This window comes from Chiloscyllium plagiosum, unplaced genomic scaffold, assembly GCF_037043375.1.
Source record: "Chiloscyllium plagiosum isolate Xiang-an unplaced genomic scaffold, Cpla_swu_hap1 HiC_scaffold_8, whole genome shotgun sequence".
Lineage (NCBI taxonomy): Eukaryota > Metazoa > Chordata > Chondrichthyes > Orectolobiformes > Hemiscylliidae > Chiloscyllium > Chiloscyllium plagiosum.
In genome coordinates this window covers 15,350,312-15,365,128 of record NW_028270146.1, presented here as the reverse complement: position 1 = coordinate 15,365,128, position 14,817 = coordinate 15,350,312, and the positions used below count along the sequence as shown (strand labels likewise).

At 39.2% G+C, this 14,817-nt stretch overlaps 1 protein-coding gene across 5 annotated transcripts in view; it reads right to left on the bottom strand.

Moving 5' to 3' along the window:
- Nucleotides 1-14,817, bottom strand: part of cep128 (centrosomal protein 128) — a 416,638-nt gene that overhangs the window by 343,422 nt on the left and 58,399 nt on the right. The gene's annotated exons all lie outside the window — the stretch shown is intronic.

The window sequence follows — 14,817 nt, the reverse complement described above, 5'->3', positions numbered from 1 at the left end:
GGACTTAGATACTTAATTGTAGGGTTCTGGGGAGTGTTGCCAAACAAAGAGACCTTGAAGTGAAGGTTAATAGTTTCTTGAAAGTGGAGTCACAGCTAGACAGGGTAGTGAAGAAGGCTTTGGTAGACTTGCCTTCATTAGTCAATGCATGGTTTTTGAAGTTAGGATGTCATGTTGCATCTGTACAGAACATTGGTAAGACCACTTTCTGAATATTGCATTCAATTCTGGTCTCTCTGCCAAAGAAAATATGTCATGAAACTTGAATGGGTTCAGGAACCCTGAATATTGCCATGGTTGGACGGTTTGAGCTACAGGGAGTGGTTGAATAGGCTGGGGCTATTTTCCCTGAAGCAGAGGCTGAGGTGTGGCCTTATAGAAGTTTATAATATTATGAGGGGCATGGATAAGGTAAGTAATCAAGATCATTTTCGTGGGGTAGGCAAAAACCACAGGGCTTAGGTTTAAAGTGCGAGGGGAAAGATATAAAAGGGATCGAAGGGACAGCTTTTTCACACAAAGGATGGTGCTTGTGTGGAATGAGCTGCCACAGAAAGTGGTGGCGGCCAGTACAATTACATTTAAAAGGGACCTGGATGGTTATGTGGATAAAAAGGGCTCAGATGGACATGGACTAAATACTGGCAAATAGGACTAGATTAATTTAGGATATTTGATTGGCATGGACAAGTTGGACTGAAGGGCCCATTTCTGAGCTGCACAGCTCTGACTCTAAATAAATGCTGCATACCAAATAAAAATCAACTTTGTACCTTTCTTTTTGCAGCTGCATTGCTTCAAAGATTTATTTCCAAATGGATGCAAGACTAATCTTCACAATAACATAGATAAATAAATCTCAAGCGAAACCTTACAAAATTTCGCTAGCACTGTCCTTTCTCCACAAACCCTTAATTCACTGTGTTTGTATATATAATGCACATATATACTGTTTTTTACACATTGCATAAACATTATATCAAAGAAAGACAAAAAAAACCAACAGGTTAGAACAAGAGTTTAAGTGTTTCAGTCTGAAATACTCAATGATATGGGATCAATGGTGCACTGCTTAAATCTGATTAAAAGTTTGAGACACGGCATACTTATTTTACTTAAAGATGCATCTTGAAGATGCATTCTGTCAAAAATCCTAAACTAGGCCTTGTTTTTATTCTTTATCTGCATGCTTCCAGGGATAATATTTTCTCACATCCCCAACTCCTTACCTGGAGAAGGAATTTCATGTTAATGTTGCTTATCTACAGAACTAGATGGCAAACAGTTGCCTAAGTCATGTCACTTTGATTGATCAAAGAGAGCATTACCTTCACAATCAATGCCAATCCCAATTCTCAAGTGTACATATCTGCTTCACTTCAGATCTATCATTGTTTCTTAAATTCTCATTTTCAGTCTCTCATCACCAGCTTCTCTGCCAGGTTTTGAAACAATGAGAAGTGATAAAACAATTATTTCTCATCATTCTAATTACACAGGCCATAACTAAGGGTAGGAATACCTCTCCAAAAAGCCTAATAATTATTGATCAGAGTTGGAAATATCATAATCAGAAAGGTCATCACCTCTCTAGTCAGTGAAATAATATAATAGTTATTGTTAACTGGAGGCCAAGATTTATTCAGTTCGTGTCTGCTAACCTTTGGGTATGAAGTATTTCAAGACAGCATATTGTGATAAACACTGCACGCAGCCAGACCCGTCTCTTTTCATCATGTACTACTTGTACAGATAATGAGAAATCCTCTTTCCCTTCTCCGCTGTTTGTCCATTTCTGAAGCTATGCACCGACTACTCCGGGGAATATTAAACATCTACCTACGATTGCAATCTCAGACGGGATTGCAAACCACTATTACGCAAATAAATGGTTTTGCTCTCACTCAACAACTGATCAGGATTATAGCTCCTCTGTGGTTACTGACCTGAACAAACTGCTTATTTATTTTATCCAAAAAGATTTTCTCTTTTCTGCCACTGCAGACACTGCTCATACTGAAGTAATTCCCCACAGGTACTGGGTGTCTTTCACTACCTTGTTCAAATGATTATATTTCACATTTGAGCTTTAGAAACATCGGTAGGCAACTTAATAATTGGGGCATTAAACAAGAGTTCTATCAACATCTTGCAAAGTGACATAGATATCTGGCAGGGGTCACTGAATTGCAAACCATAACACTGTCCACCTCATCTTTTGATAACATTGCTGTAATGAGCATAACTGTCCCATCCTCACATGATACATCACAGCTAAACCTGCAGCTACTCACATCAACAGGAATCCTTCCTGGAAAGCCTGACTAGTTATTAAAGGAGTAAAAGGGTTTCCCCATAAAGTCCTGTCAATGGGCAGAGGCAGACAAGTCTCTGCTCACCTATTCCTGTCTCAGGCAATATTGAATGAGGTCAGTCTTGAGCCCTCATAAAGCAGTCCAAAATACAGTAGCTGGCATTTTAGACACCATGCAATTTTGATAGAGACCAGCTGGCAACTGTTGAAGACAACACAGTGGTAACACCAGCCTGGAATGTCTTGATAGCTAAGTTCACAGGATTACTTCGTACAATTAAAGAAGGAAAAATACTGAGTGCATGATGTTGATGGGGTGAAAAGAAATGAAAGAGAATGAAAGGCTTAAGGAGGGAACAGAAAGAAAAAAACACATGGGGAAACACTCCTTTTATTAACACACAATTCCAACCAAGATAATTTAACACAATGATCATATTGCAATTCAAAGGAAAGGAATCCCTAGTTGTTGAGCAAGAGATCTGAACTTTCCATTAAAAAACTACAGCAATATTGGCTAAAAGGGTTAGACATTGAGGAGATGTTACAAAGACTAAGCTTGCATTTGCTCCAGAAAAGATTATCTAATTGAGATGTTTAATTGTAGTTGATTGGTAATTGCAAAGATAATATTTCTTGGAGGTGGTGGGATGGGAATGTCCAATAAAAGGGATTATAACCTTAAAATTATAAGCTTAAAGTTGAAGTCTGTTTTCCAGTAAGGACATCTGCACAGAAAAATATAGAATTCTCACTTCCAATAAGTTGTTAAGGTTCAGAATGGAGATGGAGTGGGGAAGGGAATGGGCGGCACGGTGGCTGAGTGGTTAGCACTGTTGCCTCACAGGACCAGGGACCTGGATTCAAATCCAGGCTTGGGTGACTGTCTGTGTGGAGTTTGCACATTCTCCCCGTGTCTGCGTGGGTTTCCTCCAGGTGCTCTGGTTTCCTTCCACAGTCCCAAGACGTACAGGTTAGGTACATTAGTCAGGGGTAAATGTAGGGGAATGAGTCTGGGTGGGTTACTCTTCGGAGGGTCGGTGTGGACTTGTTGGGATGAAAGGCCTGTTTCCATACTGTAGGGATTCTTTGGGTGGATGAGTTGAACATTTATAAATTAGGGTCGAAGGATCCATATCCAGAAAATGAATTGAGGCTACAAATGGAACTAAGATTTGGAACAGCTGTAATCTGAAAGGATGGCAGAAGAGATTAAGAGGCTAAATGGCTTCCCTCCTGTTTCGAAGTCTCTAGTAATAATATTATTCAAAGGGATTTGGCAACTGCCAGGAAAAGGTTTGCCAGAGTAATTTCTGAGCTGTTTTGAGCATGCATTAATCTGATTGAAGGACATCACGACCCACAAACAAGGTTCTGAGGAAAGAAGAGGGGTTTATGGCTTCATGAATAAAAAAACACCTTGACTCACCTACTGTAGTCAACTATTGATTTACTGTGAATTAATAAAAACTAAAGAGAGAACATTTTCAAACCAAGAGAATTTCTGCCTACAATGATGATATTTACAGTCAATGAGTTCATTATTCTATTGACATTTGAGTTGTCTGCAGAATGATTTTTCCCCAAATCCATCCTATCAGTTGCAAAATTGGATGACCATGCTAATTAGAAGCAAGAGAGGACTGCAGATGCTGGAGATCAGAGTCGAAGAGTGTGGTCCTGATGAAGAGCTTATGCGTCGACTGTCCTGCTTCTCACATGCTGTCTGACATGCTGTGCTTTTCCAGCACCACACTCTTAGACTCTGACTGTGCTAATTTAAAATCACAGAATCCCATAATAATATGCTGTGATCATTTTCAATGTCGTTTAGAAATCAGAATTTGACTACCTAGTGTAACACCAATTCTTCCTCATTGTTACAAGGTCAACCGCAGTATAATAGGAATTTCCATCAACTCACAGGGAAAGTTGCCCATAGCACTACTCCTTTGAGGGAAATTGCTCCACCTCTGCTCCATTTATATGTCCAGTTCTCGAACCAAAGGAAACAGTTTTATTAACTCAAAACAACAGCAAAGGGAACAGAAACACCAGAATAAATAAAGCTAAGAGTTGAAAGAGAAAGCTGCAAGTGGTAAGATTGGCAAAAGCTTCTTCAGGGCTGGTTGCAAGATAAAATATGAAAGAATACCACACTAAAGGCACACGTTTCCCTTTGAGTCTCACTTTGCTAGGATGTTATATAGCAAGAAATGAGGAAATATACCTATGGCACAAAATCTGGTTGTGGTTTTGAGAAGCCACATCACCAGGGCTGCTTAGAGTACATCAGCAAAAACTCATGATGAGAGGAGTTCGAAAGGTCAAAGGAAGCTACCAAATTGCCACCTTCCCAAGAAGAGTGGAATTGGAGCCAAAACAAAAATCAGACCAGCAAGAAAAGCAAACCATTTAGAAACGGTGTTTTGCTGGAGGTAAAAGGACAAAACTCAGGAGGTCAATGAACACTGTGACCAGTAACATAACCATAGTTCAGAGCAATAATGAAGCAGGAAGAGAAACAGGCCAAAAGACAACCTGAAACACTTAGCACCATCCATCAATGAGAAAAAGCTCAACTCTCACTGAAGCCTTAGCTATGGCTTTGTTACCTCTAGATTCTACTGTTCAAATTTCCATCTGGCCAGCTCCCAACTTCCACAAACTTGAGCTCATCCAGCACTCTGCCACCCATATCCTCATTCACACCAAGTCTTTTCTATCAATTGTCCGCCCCCTCTTCGGACTAGCCTACATCAGCTCTCAAAGCCTTGATTTTTAATTATCATTCTTCTTTTGAAGTTCCTCCCTATCAGTGATCTCCGCCTACATTACGACGAACTACATCCCTTCAATTGTGGCTTCTGATACATTTCACCATATAGATAGATGTGACATTTTTAAAATGCTATTCTAAATGAAGTGAGCGCTCTCTATTGGATTTTTTTTACTTCATAAAATAGCCATATTAGTGCTGTAAAGTTATTGTAATTTCATTATATGAGATCATAAATTCCTATTCTAACTGAAGATAAAAGAAGCACTTACTAGAATATACTGCACCTGAAGTTTTTTTTTATTGTACGATTGTGCTAAAGGTTTATAACAGATTAATATTCCATTCTATGCAGCTATAACATTAAATAAGCTACTGAACAAGTCTCCATTGAATAGCTAATGCTCTGCAATTGCATTCAAACTGCATAATGGTGAATAACAGCACATTTTAATAAACTACGCACCATTGTCAAAAAAAAATTTACCACAACAGCTTTTGGGATTTGGTTCAGTATTTAAAAGGAATTTTGCAATTTTCTTTAGAAGGCATTGTATTTAATGTCACATGCATTTGATATGCATTCTGTATCATCACATCATTTTTCCCCCAAGAAGTCAGTTCATAAGGTATTCCCACTGTTGTTTAAAAGCTGACTAACTGAAAAGTATGAGATAATTTCTTTTTTTGAGGGGGGGCATTAAAATGCTGGAATAAGTCAACAGAAGCCCAAAGGAAGCAAATCTCCCAGCAATGAAGATAAAGTGACCCCTGGTGGTTACTTTCTTCTGAAGCAGAGGGCAAAATGGAAAATAAAAGCAGCAGGATTACAAACTCAATTGTTTCTCCACAATATCTTTAATTTAAAAAAAACATAAATGAAGACACAAATTAATAAAAACTGACAGCCAAACTAGTAAGGAAATATCCTCCACACAACCTCCATTAGCAATGTCTATTCAAATAAAACAGTCCTATTTTCCATTGCCGTGCTCAAAGACTGAAACCAATTAATTTCTATTGCTGGTGTTTCGTATTGAGTGTCAGCTTGAAGGAAATGAAGAAAAAGAAAAGAAAAAGCATTGTACTTATGCATCGCTTTTCATGACTTCAAGATGACCCGACACAAACCCGAACCCTAACTTGACACTCAATTAAATACTATTGAAGGGGTAAAAACAATGACTGCAGATGCTGGAAACCAGATTCTGGATCAGTGGTGCTGGAAGAGCACAGCAATTCAGGCAGCATCCGAGGACAGGCAAAATCGACGTTTCGGGCAAAAGCCCTTCATCAGGAATAAAAGCCTTTCCTTTTATTCCTGATGAAGGGCTTTTGCCCGAAACGTCGATTTTGCCTGTCCTCGGATGCTGCCTGAATTGCTGTGCTCTTCCAGCACCACTGATCCAGTAAATACTATTGAAGCCTAGTCACAGTCACACTGTCGGAAAATGCAAGTCGATTTGCACACAGCAAAGTCCCACAAACAGCAATGAAATAAACAAACAGATAATCATTTATTTTAAGATGCTGGTTGTGGGTTAAATAGTGGCCTGGATACTCCCTTTTCATTTTTGATGTTGTGCCCCTGAGTTTCCCACATCTACCTAAGAATTGGAGATGCTTCAGTTTACAGTCTCAGTTGTAAGAGAGGCCTCAGGCAATGCAACAACTACCTCCACATTGCATTCGGTTTGGAGACAAAGTAAGACTCAACACCAGCAGTGTTTGGGTCAGAGGGGAGAGTGTTACACACACAATCACAGCAAAACAAAGTGCAAAAACAGACAATTTTGCCATTTGATTAATGTGTTCTACGTTGTAAAAAAAAATTGAGGCACATTGAACACCTAGGTCCAAATTCCACTCCTGAAAAACATTTAATTTCAACACTCAGGCTAGCAAACGGCTGAAGTATGACACTTAGCACAGATTCAACAAGGTTGAGATTCCACCCTCATGGGGGACCATACTGGAAATTAAGTTTTCACTACTCTGCATGAATCACAAAATTAAAGAACTTATAAAAGTACACAAATTTCCAAATTTATGTTCCTTTGAACCAGGTTAACTGAAAAAATGGATCAGGTTTCTGTACTTAACGATTGCTATTTACTACAAGTAATTGGATTCCAGCTACAGGTACACAATTATGAAACACTGATATTAAATTCCACTAGTTAAAACTCTAACCCTGCTTACAAAAATCCTGTGTGTATATATATATATACACACACACACACACACACACACACACACACACACACACACACACACACACACACACACACACACACACACACACAAAATGGGCGTTATGGACTGGCAAGGCAGGTCAACTGTGCCTGACCCCAGGGTTTGCTAAGATGATCCTTTTGGCCAGCCAAGACCTGCTGTTCCTCAATTTTCCTTCTCCAGGTACTTTTTACTTACTTGCAGGAGGCACAGAGTCACTACTTAAAATTTCTGATTAAAATTAACAGCTTACAGCAACTAAGGGAAAATAAAGTTACTTTCTTCAGAATCGAGGTATTTCTTCACTGCAGAAAGAAGGACAGCAGATTCACTTCCAGAGCTCCGATGGCTTCTTCTCAAACATCCTCAAACTGTTCAGCTACCTGGGAGCCAATCATATAGTTGTTGACAGGCAGAAGGCCTTTATCATAGACAACTGGTCTCCATTCTATAGAACAATCAGTTGCTCGTTGCTGGCCAAATCTCCCATCATGCACACCTCTGGCTCCATCTAACACAACCTGGCCTGCTGCTTGAACAAACAGCCGCGTAAACAGCACTTACGATGAGCATCAAGTAACTTGCTTTTTAAAAGTGTAGTAAATCTTCTTTAATCGGTTTTTAAAACAGACCTTTTCCCATTTTAGAACTCAATTGAAAATACAGAAAAATGAAAAAAAGACGGTTTTTACAGAGGAAAGGGTTGAGGGAAGGGGATTGAAGAAATCGAGACGTTAAGCCAACTTGCACAGTCAGCTCCTACTGCAAAGTGCACATGCAGATGTTGTTAAGGACAATGAGAGATTCAAGCTCAACAGCCTGCCTATACTGACATGATTTACCATTTCTGTGTTGGCCCCATGGACACAGACCAAAAATGGCTTTACTGGACGTTATAAACTTTCTTGATTTGACTGAAGCATTGTTTATTTTCTGCTTACAGAGACAAGGTTGCCAATTCTCATAAAACAGACACTCCAGCAACAGACAGAGCTTTCAAAGTTAAGAGAAGGAAACATATTTGAATCAAAAGGGAATATAAAATTATGGACTGGATTCTGCAGATAATAAGACAAACTGTCAGAATTTGCCATTATTACTCCACCAAAACTGACCAACAACTTCAGGAGTTCACACACGGATAGAATTATGTTGAAATGCATAGGTTTCTGTCAGTGATTCTGTGCTCCACCAGAGGATGGGTTACTAAGGTCTGTTTCCCTCCCCTACCCCCAAAGTAATGCCTAAACAATCACTGAATTCATGAAAACCTCCATGTTTACAATGCTGGTCTCATTCTTAAAAGCCCCTCGAGACATAGAAACATAGAAGATAGGAGCAGGAGTGGGCCTTTTGACCTCTTGAGCCTGCTCTACCATTCATGATGATCATGGCTGATCATCACACTCAATATCCTAATCACACCCTCTCCATGTCCCTTGATCCCTTACGTCCTAAGAGTTGTATCTACCTCCTTTTTTGAAAACACAATGTTTGGCCTCAACCACTTTCTGTGGTATTAAATTCCACAGGCTCACCACACTCTGGGTGAACAAATTTCTCCTCATTTCCATTCTAAAAGGTTTACCCTTTACCCTTAAACGATGATCCCCACCATCAGGAACATCCTTCCTGCATCTAATCTGTCTAGCCCTGCGAGAATTTTATAGGTTTCTAGGAGATCCCCTCTTATTCTTCAAAGTTCAAGTGAACAGAATCTTAACTGAATCAATTTTTCCTCATACATCAGTCCTGCTACCCAGAAATTGTTTGGTAATCCTTTTGCTGCACTCCCTTTATAGCAAGAGCATCCCTTGCTCAGATAAGGCAACCAAAGCTGCACATAATATTCAAGATGTGGCCTCATCAAAGTCCTGTGTAACCGTCATACCTGTAATCAAATCCTCTTGTTATGAATGCTAACATATAGTTTACTTTCTTTACTGCCTACTACACCTCGCACTTACTTTCAGCAACTACATGAGGACACCCAGGTCTCATTGAACAGTTACACCTTGCAAAGTGTTTAAATATGTGTTGTCATCAGTCCTGCAGCATGTTTGGAGACTCCTAAAGTTCACCCTTCACCAACTGGAAACCATTGAAAATTCCATCAAATTAAAGCAAAATACTGTAGGTGCTGGAAAGATGAAACAACAAGAAAATGCTGGAGAAACTCAGCAGTCAGGCAGCATCTGTGGAGAGAGAAAAAGAGCTATCATTTCATGTCAGAAATGCCTCTTCTTCAGAACACTTCTTCAAATTCAAGATCTCTATCCTATCTCAGATCACATTCCATTCCCTTATAAGCTCAGGTCCTTTCCAACATTTACCAGCTCAGTGTCCATGTGCACATCAATTTTTGAGAAACCTTCTGATTTATAGCCTCAAGATGCCTGTCCCTACATCATCATTCAGTCCTTTTCCTTTCACCACATTCAATTCTCGGCATTTTTTGCATTTCACTATTCTATTTGCTCCATTTTTGAGCTATTTTGGCTGTGTCAGAACCCTCACCACAAAAGAAAAATACAGGTTTGCATTTGTACTGCAGATTTCATGACTTAGGGTCATCTCAAAATGGTCTACAGTCAAAAAAGTATATTTTTAATTTCTCTTACACAGGAAACATAGCAGCCAATTTATATACATTAACTTTCCATTTACAGCAACGAGTTAACAACTGAGTTCTCTGTTGGAATGATATTCATTAGAAGATGGAACATAATTCCTTTGCTTTTCTTCCAACAGTACGGCAGAAGTACTGGCCTTTCCTTGAGAAGGTAAATCAGGTTCAGTTTGATATTTCACCCAAAACCTAAGACAGTGTAGCATTGCCTTAATACTAAACTGGGGTGTCAGTCTTGATCACACAGTTGCACCTCCCCGAAGTGTGAGCTGAACCTGTAACCTTCTGTGTCAGCGGTGAAATTGAACAAAGACTGACACTAAATGCCTCAGCCTTGTTTTAAATTCATTCATCAGGTATTGGGGTCACTGACTGGGCCAGCATTTATTGCCCAGAGAACTTAAGAGTCAATCCATATTGCTGTGGATCTGGAGTCACACAGGCCAAAGCAAGTAAGGATGGCAGATTTCCATCGTATGGGTTTTAAAATAACAGACATGGTCACCACATGGCTAGCTTTTTATCCCAAACTTTATTTTTCCAAATTGAGTTCAAATTCCATCACCTATATAGTGGGGTTTGAACCACCGAACATTAGCCTGGCATTCTGGATTACTAGAGAAGAACTCTAGATTCCTGAGGTTTGCCCAAAACATCGATTTTCCTGCTCCTCAGATGCTGCCTGACCTGCTGTGCTTTTTCAGCACCACTCTAATCTAGATTCTGATTGACAGCAACTGCAGTCCTCACTTTTGCCTCTTCTGGATTACTAGTCCAGTGACATGACCATAATAACACAATTTCCCTCTTACTTCCTGCTCTTAAATCCTTCAATCTCATCAAAACCTATTCCCTTTAGATACTGTCACAATCCATCCTCCTCCAACCCTCAATCTCTAATCATTCCTTCCCAGAAAAGGTTGAACAATTTCCTGGTATCAATGGTACTATTAAGTGCAAAATGTTAGCAATTGTAATAATGCTTACAGAAATATGGATTTAAGAGTTAATAGTAATGTTTTACTCTTTACATCTTTTCTCAAACTGGCTGACCTTGTTTTCTATCCATGTAATGAGTCATAGCTTTAAATGTTGATGAGACCCACTTCCCCCCTCCCCTGTCCTTTGTTCATTTTAACCTTATGGCATGCTTAAAGAAAAATTTCAAGATCAGTTTCATTTTCAATCACATGTGCCATTTGTGTTGAATATCAAGAGGCTTGCGGACTTCAAAAATGGCCAGAAACAGTTTGGGTGCATGCACAGAGTAATTTGTGGCATAACACCATTAAGTAGATCATAAACCATCATTGGTCCCACAAAATCTGTACAACTTCAAAAAATGTATGAGCAAATCTCTCACTCATACATGCACATCCACGCGTGCAGACATCTGTGCTGCAGTCAGCTTCCTAGAGCATGAATTCATCTCACAGGTCAGAACAGTAAAGATCCAGCTGATTTAAATGGAGCTCATAATAGCATATTGGCTTGGGAATTCAGCCTGCTAGAGAAATTCCAAAGGAGCAAAAAAGACAAGACACAATAAGAAATTTGAATGCAGGAAAGCAGGCAATAACTAGCTTTAAACCTATCCACCTACCCAAGCTCTGAGACAAACTCTCCAGTTTGAATAGATTTACTTTGTCCCATTGCAGAAAAAATTGCAAACGCTAAATCTTTCAGCCAAATATCTGAAGCTTTGTCCATATTAGATAATTTTTGTTTTATTAATTTTAATGGGAATGGAATTTGACTCTGAACTCAAATCCCACATCAAAGTGAAATTCATTAATCTAATCAGTCGCAGACTGATACTACAGAACAAAAAGATGATTAAAATTGCTGGATTATCATGAAAACACAAGCCGTACAAGTAACAAAACCCAGGGAAGGATAGTGAAGTTAATTTCAGTGCACCAGTTGGGTGGAGGCATTAATGCAGTTTTGTTCATTGGCATACCATACAGTCATGTGAAAGTCAAGTTTGAGACCAGAAAGCTTCACAAACTGTAGAAGGTCTATTTTGAGTTTTTAAGTCCATGTCGGTTCTTGGGAACTGCCAATAATGTCTGCTACTATATGATTGCTGGCCATGGTCCTGAATTCACCCCGGAACTGATGATTCAGGCTATCTATTTCTGACCGCAGTATACGCTACAAAAGCCAAGATGGTTGGCAAAGGTGGCTCCCACCATAACAGTCATAGATGGCCACCAGTGCACAAGGCAAAGATGGTCACCACCTACACACTGGCAGATAATACCAGTCACACTCGACATTTGCAGCTTTCATATTGCAGTGTCCACAAAGGAAGCCCCTGGCTGCAATAAAGTACGCTTTGACTGGCAGACGGTTGACATGGAGAAGCTCCAGTCCCAGATCAGGTTCAATATGTGAAGGGAAGGTGGGGAATTGTTCAAGTTCATTAAGAAGGATACTCAGGGCAAATGGTAAAAGCAGCAAAAAGTAAACAACAGGCAGGAAATAAATAGAGAAGAAACACAGCTATAAAATCAAGCTTTGAAAATGCAATTATCTGAAGCGAAAAGACAAAAGCTCAGAGGCATCATGGCTCTCAGGAAAGTGAAAACTCAAAGTGTGAAGAGTCACAGGTATATGCTAAGGTGGTAGCCACCTTTCTCTTAGTGTTTAGGGAGTATACTCTGCTCAGAAACAGAAAGCCAGAAGCAGCAGTTTCCTGCTGAACATACAACAAAATAATCCCCGTTCTGCTCCAGGCTCAGAGATCATTTCAGATTAATACAATAGCCAAATACTATAGATGCTGAATTGCATCTGAAATGAACATTTGTTAAAACTCGGCACTCCCCGTCACAATAAAGATGTCTGGGAGACATTTCACTTGACCATTCTGCAAATGCCTGCTTTTTAAGCTATCTAGAGATAGAGCTTATGCAACTTAGTTGTTCATTATAGTTTAAATCAGAAAAGAGCAACTGTAAAAAAAGAAAGGATTCTCTAGATTGCTCCCAATAAACCGATTCAAAAGGTGTGGCGCTGGAAAAGCACAGCTGGTCAGGCAGCAGCCGTGAAACAGGAGAATCGATATTTTGGGCATAAGCCCTTTATTAGGAATGTCATTCCTGATGAAGGGCTTATGCCCGAAATAGCAATGGTTCTGCTGCTCAGCTGCTGCCTGATCTGCTGTGCTTTTCCAGCGCCACACGTTTCGAGTCTTATCTCTAACATCTGCAGTCCTCACTTTCTCGCCCCTACTAAACCAATTCTCAAGTCTAACAGGAGCCAGGTGAAAAATTCAGGATTTTTGGGCCATAGGTTGGGGTACACATGATTGACAATTACTCAAGTTTTTAAAACAGTATTTTATTGACGACAAAATCAGAATCAAAGCTAAAATGTTAAACAATTTTACCCAGGATTAATTGAGTTTTATCTTTTCTGGAACATTGCTCCTCAAAGCAGACAATGTGCCTAAACACCCAGGCACACTGGCGACCTCAGTATGATATTACATATTTGCACCTTATTACCATCTAGGCACCTGGAACATTATTCACATCCCAAATACAATGATAGCAATTAGAAATATTCCTGATTTCCACCAACATTTGGACAGTAATCTTAGATTTTCAATATAGTTGTTTACAAGGGTGTCCAACATCCCAATGGGATAAATTTCATTATATATTGCCTAGAAAACAAAGAGTATCTAATTTTTGTTTAAAACTGAAATTCTGATAATTAAAAATCAAAATTTATGTGAATGTTCAAATTTTCTACAATTGCTTTGGCACAAACACGAGATTGAACAAAGATCACACCCTAACCACCACAATCAAATCGAAAAAAATTTCATGACACTTCCCGAAACGAGACAGCGAAGAATTTGCAACCAATACATTCAAGTTCCAACTTAGATTGACTATTAATTCATCACAATGTTGTTCATGGGAAGACAATGCAGTCAAGGTGACTAATACATCTTAGTCTACATAACAATTGTCACTATACCTCAAAAGTAATTTAACAGCTCTGGGGTGGTATTCAGCCTTGAAAAATCACTATATAAATGGGCACACTTATCTTCTTCATTAAAAGTGCACGTTATTAATATTTATCACTATACTGCCATACCAATAGGGTCTCCATTTTCAATATGTAACATGATATAAAGGGAACATTACACATAGCAAAAGAAAATAGACATAATGGAAAATAAAAAGTAATCATTTTAAAAAACGATATTTAACTTCAGCTACCAAGGAAGCAGTATTATTCGCAATATACATCAATGACATAGATGAGGAAAGTTAATGTACGAGTTAAGTTTGTGGACAACCCAAAAATAGGTGGTAAGGATGCCAAAAATGAGAGTCTGCAGAGGGATATGATCAGGTTAAGTGAGTGGGAAAAAACTTGGCAGTTGAAAAATAACGTGGGAAAATGTGAAGGAAGGAAGCATAGAGGATTGGCTTATTATTTAAAATGGAGAGAGACTGCAAAAAGTTACGCAAGAATTGGAAATGCTCATCCATGAATCACAAAAAGCTAGAATCCAAGTTAAGCATGTAATAGCGAAGGTAAATGGAATGTTGGCCTTTATTTCAAACAGAACAAATCTATCCAAAGGACCAGTCAGGCTGGAGTACAATTTTGGGCCCCTTATTCGAGAAAATAAATACTGGCATTCGAGGCATTCCAAAGCAGATTCCTAAGGATGATGCAGGATATGGAGGAACTGTCATATGGGGAAAGGTTGAGTAGATTGGGCCTGTACTCATTGAAATTTAGAAACATGAGAGGCACTCTTATTGAGACATACAAGATTCTTAGTAGAGGGATTCTTAGATGACTTGACAAGGTAGATAAGGAGAG